At 44.4% G+C, this 10,983-nt stretch overlaps 1 pseudogene; it reads right to left on the bottom strand.

Annotated features, from left to right (window-relative positions):
* Positions 1–2,106: 2,106 nt before the first annotated feature.
* LOC136578724 (myosin-9-like) lies at positions 2,107–5,905 on the bottom strand (annotated as a pseudogene).
* Positions 5,906–10,983: the final 5,078 nt, after the last annotated feature.

Below are 10,983 nucleotides of genomic sequence, written 5' to 3'. Positions count from 1 at the left end.
AGTTATACTCTTGTACATAGGGGTAGTATTATAGTAGTTATACTCTTGTACATAGGAGGCAGTATTATAGTAGTTATATTCTTGTACATAGGAGGCAGTATTATAGTAGGTATATTCTTGTACATAGGGGTAGTATTATAGTAGTTATATTCTTGTACATAGGGGCAGTATTATAGTAGTTATATGCTTGTACATAGGGGGCAGTATTATAGTAGTTATATGCTTGTACATAGGGGGCAGTATTATAGTAGTTATATTTTTGTTCATAGGAGGCAGTATTATAGTAGTTATACTCTTGTACATAGGGGTAGTATTATAGTAGTTATATTCTTGTACATAGGGGCAGTATTATAGTAGTTATATGCTTGTACATAGGGGGCAGTATTATAGTAGTTATATGCTTGTACATAGGGGGCAGTATTATAGTAGTTATATTTTTGTTCATAGGAGGCAGTATTATAGTAGTTATACTCTTGTACATAGGGGTAGTATTATAGTAGTTATATTCTTGTACAGAGGGGGCAGCATTATAGTAGTTATATTCTTGTACATAGGAGCAGTATTATAGTAGTTATTCTTATACATAGGGGGCAGTATTATAGTAGTTATATTCTTGGACATAGGAGGCAGTATTATAGTAGTTATATTTTTGTTCATAGGAGCAGTATTATATTAGTTATATTCTTGTGCATAGGGGTAGTATTATAGTAGTTATATTCTTGTACATAGGGGGCAGTATTATAGTAGTTATATTCTTGTACATAGGAGCAGTATTATAGTAGTTATTCTTCTACATAGGGGGCAGTATTATAGTAGTTATATTCTTGGACATAGGGGACAGTATTAAAGTTTTTATATTCTTCTACATAGGAGCAGTATTATAGTAGTTATACTCTTGTACATAGGGGTAGTATTATAGTAGTTATATTCTTGTACATAGGGGCAGTATTATATTAGTTATATGCTTGTACATAGGGGGCAGTATTATAGTAGTTATATGCTTGTACATAGGGGGCAGTATTATAGTAGTTATATTTTTGTTCATAGGAGGCAGTATTATAGTAGTTATACTCTTGTACATAGGGGTAGTATTATAGTAGTTATATTCTTGTACATAGGGGGCAGCATTATAGTAGTTATATTCTTGTACATAGGAGCAGTATTATAGTAGTTATTCTTATACATAGGGGGCAGTATTATAGTAGTTATATTCTTGGACATAGGAGGCAGTATTATAGTAGTTATATTTTTGTTCATAGGAGCAGTATTATATTAGTTATATTCTTGTGCATAGGGGTAGTATTATAGTAGTTATATTCTTGTACATAGGGGGCAGTATTATAGTAGTTATATTCTTGTACATAGGAGCAGTATTATAGTAGTTATTCTTCTACATAGGGGGCAGTATTATAGTAGTTATATTCTTGGACATAGGGGACAGTATTAAAGTTTTTATATTCTTCTACATAGGAGCAGTATTATAGTAGTTATAATCTTGTACATATAGGGCAATATTATAGTAGTTATATTTTTTTACATAGTGTAGCAAAGGGGGTACTCTTGCCTCGGGATCGCTGACCTCTCATACCAGAAATGGTGCCCCACATGGATAAACACGGTTCAGGACTAGAGTATCTCTTTATCTGGCTCCTGCCAGCATTTATTCCACAGCACAGCATATCACATCACATCATGTCTATAAGCACCCCAACTTGGGTGGGAGTCCAGGGGCATCCCCTGTTGGACTCTTGCCTTTTCAGGCCACCAGCCTGCAACACCTTCCTGTGCTGCGCTGGTCCTCTCTCAGGTGTTGAGGTTAGGGGCGTCAACCTGTTAGCCTCTGGCCTTCTTGGTCTGCACCAGAACCTGGGCTAGCAGCCCTCCCAGCTCCACTGAGCTGTCTCTCTCTCCCTTGTCTTTGGCAGGAACCGGCTTTTATCTGGTTCCTGCTCAACCCCTTGGTTAACCCTCGCACCAGGAGTCCTGTCTCTGGCCCTTTACAGGCCCCCCTGTGCACTGCACCGCTACACCCCCCCCCCCCCTTTGATATAGGCCGTAGGCTGTATCCCCTTTTCGTCTTGGCCCCCCGGGGTCAAAGCTCCAGGCTCAGGGGTCTCTTTCTAGTTTTCCTTGTCTGACAAGTTCTCTCTTCTTGTCTTCACTTGGCTCATCACAACCTTGCCGATCTCTGTCAGACCGTGCTCTCACAGATTGCAAGTTGTCTTCCAAGTGCAAGTTCGTATCCTCTGTGGCTTGTAACTTATCGTCAGGTTTCTCTACCTGAGCCTTCAATTCTTCTACTTGCTGTTCCAAGGCTTTAGTAGACTTTTCTAGTTCATGTACCGTCTTTTCACCATCACCCTTGGAGCTAACCAAGTCCTCCATTTCAGTGTGGAATGGCTTGGGGTCTCTTGCCCTAACTGGCACTTTCTGAAGCTCAACTTCCATGTGGAATACTTCACATCGTACATCACTCATCTGTTCAACTGTTGCAGGTGCCATTTCTTCAGTCTGCCCTTCAGTAGCGGCATGTGCACTTATTTCCATCTATGGGCCTTCTACCACAGAGACACTTCCATTCATTTGCACAACTTCCTTATCCAGGACAAGAGTAATTTTAAAGGCCTTTTCCCCAGTCTCTGCTACCTTCGTGGCCTTCTCTGCTTTAGCAGTTTCACTTTCTGCCTTCTCTTTGGTGACTTGAACTTCAGAGGATTGCTCACCTCCCATCTGTAGCTCAGCTCTCACTTTCTCGATACCTTTCACAATTTTTATCTCTTTTTTAGAATTCAACAGGGTCTTCTTTTTTTCATTTGTCTGAACTGGGCCCTAGACCTCTCTAGTCTCTGAACCTTCTTTTCAGCAATATGACCCTTTGACTCCCAGAGCTTCACCTTTACACTTAAAGGGGTTGTCTCGCGAAATCAAGTGGGGTTATACACTTCTGTATGGCCATATTAATGCACTTTGTAATATACATCGTGCATTAATTATGAGCCATACAGAAGTTATTCACTTACCTGCTCCGTTGCTAGCGTCCTCGTCTCCATGGTTCCGTCTAAATTCGCTGGTGGCTTGCTTTTGTAGACGCGCTTGCGCAGTCCGGTCTTCTGCTCTGAGCACGAGCCGCTTCAGTGTGCTCGCCGCTACAGCTCTTCTGCGCATGCGCAGACGAGCTGTATCTTCTCGGGAGCGCGCTGGAGCAGCCATTCTGCTACCATCCTCTGTTAGAGGAAGGTGCAGAAACTGGAGCCGCCCAGCCGAGAAGCCCAGCCCAGCAGAGCCGCCCAGCCCAGCCGCCCAGGTAAGTGATGGGTGACGGACTGACGGGGGTGACGCGTGACTGACTGCCGCTGTGGCCCCGGAGCCTACCGCTGTGGCCCTGGAGCCTACCGCTGGGCCCCGGAGCCTACCGCTGGGGAGCCGGGGGCTAGCGCGGGGAAGCCGGGGGCTAGCGCGGGGAAGCCGGGGGCTAGCGCCGGTTACCTGCTGCCTGGCGGTGGGTGACTGGTCGGCCGCGTTCAATCCCGGGGTCCGGTCGGCAGCTGCGGGGCGTCTGGTTGTCAGGGAGACACAGCTGGTAGCGTCTCGGGAGCGCGCACGTCGGGCTACAGCAAGCGACGGGAAAAGAGCCGGCGGCCATCTTGGGGAAACTTTTTATAAGTTGCTGAAATGCTGGAACTGTAAGTAGAAACCAGCTAGAAAAGTCATTTACAGGGGGGCTTAGTAATGTTTGCTTAATTAGGGGGACTGGGCAAAAAAAAAAATTCACTGCTTCCTCGAGACAACCCCTTTAACTTCTTAGTGGACCTTTGCAATACCACTTTTTCTTCTGACACCACCTTCAGTGTGTGCGTCAAGGTTAGCGCTTTGGTCTTTTTCTTAATCTTCTTCAACAAGGTCTCCATTCCTTCTACAGATTGTTGGAACACACCTTTTAGCTCTTCCCATATCAGAGTTCTCTTCTCAGCATCTGTCTTGGCGCTAATCCAGTCTTGCATTTCAGTGCGCACCCGCTTGTTACGCCTTTTGCAACTTTAGGGGACACCGACTTCCCCTCAGTAAGCCACTGTTCACATATCTTTTGTTTCTTCTCCCAGTTGGACACCATCTGACATTGGTAACGAAGCTCCACACTAATGTCTTCTACTTCTTGCTGAAGACTCACTGTAAACGTCTCAAGTTCATCATAGACACCAGTTTGAAGACAAAACAGCTGATTTATTGCTTCCACCTATTTTAGGATTTCACCGTCTTGCTCTTCAACCGTGATCCAGCATGCAGGGTTCTCATACAGTTTCTCTTCCATCTCTGACATTTTTAGGGTGTGTGTTAAAGTTAACACTTCGGTCCCTTTCATACAGACCTTTTCTTCAGCATGTTCACATTCAGTGACATATCTTGCAGACCTGATTTTCTCCACTGTAAGCTGCTATTCACATATTTGCTGTGTCTTTCTTAGTTTGGACACAAGCTCCTTTTGGAGACCAAGCTTCACAGAAGCACCTTCTATCTCTTGCTGAAGATGTACTTTAACCTTCTCAAGTTTATCACAGGCAGCTGTCTTCTCTTCATACTGCTGCATTGTAGCTTCTAACTCCTCTATTACTCTTTTCTGCTCTTCCACGGAACCCAAGCACACAGCACTCTTCTCCAGTCTATATTTTAGGTCTGACACCTCAGCCTGAAGTGTTGCAATCTGCTTTGACAGGTTTCTCTTAGCTTCAGCATCTTCCTCTAACTGCTTGAGGAACGCATCTCTCTCATCTTGCATTATCTTCAGGTGTGCACTAAGACCAAGCCTCTGCTGCGTCTCTTCTTGCACCAGCCTCTGAGACTTTTCAGCCTGAGCTTTCAGCTTCACCTGCAGTCTATTCACCTGCGCAGACAACGCTGTCTGCACACTGTCACTTTTAGTGACTTTTACTTGTAGCTTTTGGAGCTGCATTTCCACTGTATTTCTCTTGCACTCATATGCACACTTGTCTTCCAACAACCCCTTCACCTTTTGGGTCAGCTCAAGACACTCACTTTTCCATGCTTCTTTCACTTTTTCAATTTGCTTCAACTGCTTGGACAGTTTCCCCCCAGCTACAGCATGACTCCATTTCAGCTCCTGGATTTCGGTTCCATGTACTTCAACTTTCTCATCCAAGCTCATCTGTAGCTGGGACACCAGTCTCTCATGCAGTGCTTCCTGGTTTTCTTTGTAATCTAGTAAATCTTTCAAGATCTCTGCTTGCTTCTCTGCCTGCCTGCAAGCAGCTTTCTCTATTTCCAGCTCTTCCTTGAGCTGATGTATTTGGCACTCCAAGTCACCATTTTTCTTTGCCAACTGCATTTTCAACTCTGCAGCCTGATTCTGCAAATCTGTAGTTTGATTACGTGCTTCTGTAGAAGCCCTTTCTAACTCTCAACCCGTCATCTCCAACTCTTGGGTTTTCATTTGCAGTTTCTTACAGTCCTGTTCATACTGCACAGATTGTGCCTCCAGACATACTCTGCGATCAGCCTCATCTCTGGCTGCCTCTCTGAGGTCTTGTATCTCTTCATGGGCTGTTGAAAGATATCCCACATACTTCTTTTTCTCACTTCTCATTTCTTCTAAGCTCTGTTCACACTGAACATTCTTCTGTTCCAGTAACACCCGGTGATCAGCTTCCTCCTTAGCCAATCTCTCAAGATGCTCATTCTCCTTTAAGAGAGTTGTACTCTTTGCTTTCAGCTGCTCAACTTCTTGAAGAATACTTTCCTTTTCTTTTAGGAATTTATCTGGCTGCTCCTCTGTTAACAGCCTTTGCCTCTTGGCCTCTTCTCCAAGCAGACACAAGATAGTCCTTTCTTTCTCAAACTGTGCGTTAAGTCTTTCATTAGCAGTTTGAGATGCTTCTTCCAAAAACTTCATATATGCTTGCATTGGTGCAAATCCCTCCTGAATTTTAACCAAGCGTTCTCTTGCTGTCTCACCCTGAGGGTGCATTCACACGAACGTATATTGGCTCGGTTTTCACGCCGAGCCGATATACGTTGTTCTCGTGTGCAGGGGGGGGGGGAGGATGGAAGAGCCAGAAGCAGGAACTAAGCTCCCGCCCCTCTCTGCCTCCTCTCCGCCCCTCTGCACTATTTGCAATGAGAGGAGGCGGGATGGGGCGGGGCTACACTCTGAGAATTAGCCCCACCCCGCCCCGCCTCTCCCCATTGCAAATAGTGCAGAAGGGCAGAGAGGAGGCAGAGAGGGGGCGGGAGCTCAGTTCCTGCTCCTGGCTCTTCCAGCCTTCCCCCCCCTGCATATGAGGACGACGTATATCGGCTCGGCGTGAAAATCGAGCCGATATACGTTTGTGTGAATTCACCCTGAATCTCAGGATCTGCACTGAAAACCTCACTACCTTCATTATTACTTCCCTCTTTCACTAGAGGTATACTTGCATAGGCTCTCACATGGGCGTTGGCTGCACTCATTGCACCCTGTTCACATCCTGACTGCATTTGGGAAACATAGTGACACATATTAGGTACAGAATACATCCCACCATCCCCCACACATAACCTGCCGGGGTTAATGGACTTTTCTTGCCCCACCCGGTCAGCAACACAGTTCTTAGACAAATTTTCTTTAAATGTCCGTTCACACTGTGCGGCTTCCATGGTGTCATCATGCACAGAAAACATTATGCCATGCAGAAATGTCCATCCTTTGCTGTCGGTTCTTTGCAGTCCATGCTGCCTGAAACCACAGCAGGGCTTTAGGTGGCCTCCAGCAACAGCCGCCATCTTTACTACACAGTCCACCATGAGAAAATAAATCAACAAGTCCACTAACTTGTCTTGTAGTGATTTCTCTGAGGTTCTCTAATGCTCTGAAGGCAAACGCAGCTTCAGCCTCCTGGCCCTTTAAACGCAGCTTTGGCCTCCTGGCCCTTTAAACGCAGCTTCGGCCTCCTGGCCCTTTAAACGCAGCTTCGGCCTCCTGGCCCTTTAAACGCAACTTCGGCCTCCTGGCCCTTTAAACGCAGCTTCGGCCTCCTGGCCCTTTAAACGCAGCTTCGGCGTCCTGGCCCTTTAAACGCAGCTTCGGCCTCCTGGCCCTTTAAACGCAGCTTCGGCCTCCTGGCCCTTTAAACGCAGCTTCGGCCTCCTGGCCCTTTAAACGCAGCTTCGGCCTCCTGGCCCTTTAAAAGCAGCTTCGGCCTCCTGGCCCTTTAAACGCAGCTTTGGCCTCCTGGCCCTTTAAAAGCAGCTTTGGCCTCCTGGCCCTTTAAACGCAGCTTCGGCCTCCTCGCCCTTTAAACGCAGCTTCGGCATCCTGGCCCTTTAAACGCAGCCCCCGTCCCGCCTCTCCCCATTGCAAATAGTCAGAGGGGAGGAGAGGAGGCAGAGAGGGGGTGGGAGCTCAGAGCACTGCTCCTGGCTCTTCCAGGCCCCCCCCCCCTGCAGAGAGAGATGACGTATATCAGTTGGGCGTGAAAACCCAGCCGATATACGTTCGTCTGAATCCAGCCCTATAGTAGTTATATTTGTTACCATGCGGCGGCTGTGGATCCTTCTGGGGCCGCGGGGCGCTGGGTCTTGTGATCGGGGCGCGTCTGTTACGTGTTCTGCTGAGACATGTTGTACTACTGTGCTTCCAGCAGCACAGCCCTCACAGGGTTAATTGATTGAGCTGGCTGGGTGTGGTACTTCCTGCTAGCCAATCTCCTGGGTCTGGGCTAACATATAAGCCCAGCTCCTGGTCAGTCTGAAGCTCGTCTTGTACTGTTTGGATGTGTCTGTGTCTAGTGGTCAGGGTAAGCAGTCCTGAATCCTTGTCTGTTGCAAGCTTGCTGTGTGATCTGTGTCTTACTGGTTCATGTCCGTTTATATTTTGTCAGTTTTGTGTGGGTCTGCTGTGTGAACTGCTATCTGTGTCCTGTCCTATTGCAGCATTCTGTGTGAACTCTGTCCGGTTCTGCTGGACTCCTGGTTAGTGTAGGGACTAGCAGTATAACCAGGAGCCGTGAAGTGGCCCGCTATCTTCCACGTCTTGTACAAAATGTCAACTAATGCCTGGTATTTATATTTAGCTTCCTATCTGTTTCTAGTGGTTGCATTTTGGCTGTTGTATGCTGTGTATTCTGGCTCTGTGAGTCCTGTTGGTCAGTCCCTGTCATGTGGCATATGAATGTGTCCTGTTCTGGTGTGTGGCTCCTAGGATCAGCTAGGGCCCAGATCCAAAGACCGCTGGGCTGCCCTTATTGGGGCAATGTCCCCGCTCAGGTAGGGCAATGCCACCCTCCCGTGTAGAACAGGGTCAGTTGTTTGAAACCTGTGTAACCCGTGTGTGTACCCAGTCCTCTCTCCTGGTCACGATCGTAACAGCTTCCGTCCGGCTTGTTGTCCGGCTGCCGGGGGTGCGGGTGGCTGGTCGGCGTGGTGCTTTTGGTGCATGGCGCCGTGCGCACACACCTGTAGTCAGCCCCGTGCATTAGCACCTTTTAAATTGGTGCTGTTTGCGTAAGTGTCTCCCTCTCTCCGCCCCTGGGCGGAGGCTGGTGCTTTAAGGCTGGCTATGACCTGCATTTACTGCCAGTTATTTGGTTTCCTTCAGCGTGCTAGCATCCTGCCTCTGTTGGTCTCCAGCGTTGTCAGCTTGTTCTGTCATATCTGCCAGGTTCTCCCATTTGCCTTGGTCTGCTTGTATTTTTCAGTTGGTTGCATCATCTGCCCATCCTGTCAGTATTCTACCTTGTTACATCTTGGTATGCCAGTGTCCCCTCTCGGTCTGTAATGAGAGTAGGGAACGCCGTCTAGTTGCCCACCAGGGGTTAGCCAGGAGTGGAGGCAAGTAGACAGAGACAGGGAGTTGCGGGTAAGCTCTAGGCCAACCCAGGCTGGCGTACCGGTGGGTAGGATACCGTAACAATATTCTTGTACATAGGGAGCAGTATTATGGTAGTTATATCCTTGTACAAAGGCTCAGTATTATAGTAGTTACATTCTTGTACATAGGAGGCAGTGTTATAGTATTTATATTCCTGTATATATGAGCAGTATTATAGTAGTTATATTCTTGTACCTAGGGGGCAGTATTATAGTAGTTATATTCTTGTACCTAGGGGGCAGTATTATAGTAGTTATATTCTTGTACATAGGGAGCAGTATTATAGTAGTTATATTCTTGTACATAGGGGCAGTATTATAGTAGCTATATTCTTGTACATAGGAGCAGTATTATAGTAGTTAGATTCTTGTACATAAGGGGCAGTATTATTGTAGTTATATTCCTGTACATAGGGAGCAGTATTATAGTAGTTATATTCTTGTACATAGAGGGCAGTATTATAGTAGTTGTATTCTTGTACATAGGAGACAGTATTATAGTAGTTATATTCTTGTACATAGGAGACAGTATTATAGTAGTTATATTCTTGTACATAGGGGTGGTATTATAGTAGTTATATTCTTGTATATAGGGGCGGTATTATAGTAGTTATATTCTTGTACATAGGGGACAGTATTATAGTAGTTATATTCTTGTACATAGGGGGCGGTATTATAGTAGTTAGATTCTTGTACATAAGGGGCAGTATTATAGTAGTTATATTCTTGTACATAAGAGCAGTATTATAATAGTTATATTCTTGTACACAGGGGGCAGTATTACAATAGTTATATTCTTCTACACAGGGGGCAGTATTATAGTAGTTATATTCTTGTGCACATGGGGCAGTATTATAGTAGTTATATTCTTGTACATAGGGAGCAGTATTATAGTAGTTATATTCTTGTACATAGGGAGCAGTATTATAGTAGTTATATTCTTGTACATAGGGGGCAGTATTATAGTAGTTATATTCTTGTACATAGGGGGCAGTATTATAGTAGTTATATTCTTGTACATAGGGGGCAGTATTATAGTAGTTATATTCTTGTACATAGGGGGCAGTATTATAGTAGTTATATTCTTGTACATAGGGGGCAGTATTATAGTAGTTATATTCTTGTACATAGGGGGCAGTATTATAGTAGTTATATTCTTGTACATAGTAGGCAGTATTATAGTAGATATATTCTTGTACATAAGGGGCAGTATTATAGTAGTTATATTCTTGTACATAAGAGCAGTATTATAATAGTTATATTCTTGTACACAGGGGGCAGTATTATAGTACTTATATTCTTGTGCACATGGGGCAGTATTATAGTAGTTATATTCTTGTACATAGGGGGCAGTATTATAGTAGTTATATTCTTGTACATAGGGGGCAGTATTATAGTAGTTATATTCTTGTACATAGGGGGCAATATTATAGTAGTTATATTCTTGTACATAGGGGGCAATATTATAGTAGTTATATTCTTGTACATAGGGGGCACTATTATAGTAGTTATATTCTTGTACATAGGGGCGGTATTATAGTAGTTAGATTCTTGTACATAGGGGGCAATATTATAGTAGTTATATTCTTGTACATAGGGGCAGTATTATAGTAGTTATATTCTTGTACATAAGAGCAGTATTATAGTAGTTATATTCTTGTACACAGGGGGCAGTATTATAGTAGTTATATTCTTGTACATAGGGGGCACTATTATAGTAGTTATATTCTTGTACATAGTAGGCAGTATTATAGTAGATATATTCTTGTACATTGGGGGCACTATTATAGTAGTTATATTCTTGTACATAGGGGGCAGTATTATAGTAGTTATATTCTTGTACATATGGGGCAGTATTATAGCAGTTATATTCTTGTACATAGGGGCAGTATTATAGTAGTTATATTCTTGTACATAAGAGCAGTATTATAGTAGTTATATTCTTGTACACAGGGGGCAGTATTATAGTAGTTATATTCTTGTACATAGGGGGCACTATTATAGTAGTTATATTCTTGTACATAGTAGGCAGTATTATAGTAGATATATTCTTGTACATAAGGGGCAGTATTATAGTAGTTATAGTCTTGTACATAGGGGGCACTATTATAGTAGTTATATTCT

This window comes from Eleutherodactylus coqui, chromosome 9 (assembly GCF_035609145.1).
Source record: "Eleutherodactylus coqui strain aEleCoq1 chromosome 9, aEleCoq1.hap1, whole genome shotgun sequence".
Lineage (NCBI taxonomy): Eukaryota > Metazoa > Chordata > Amphibia > Anura > Eleutherodactylidae > Eleutherodactylus > Eleutherodactylus coqui.
Note: the sequence above shows the minus strand (reverse complement) of the source record. Positions and strands in the feature narration are given on the sequence as shown.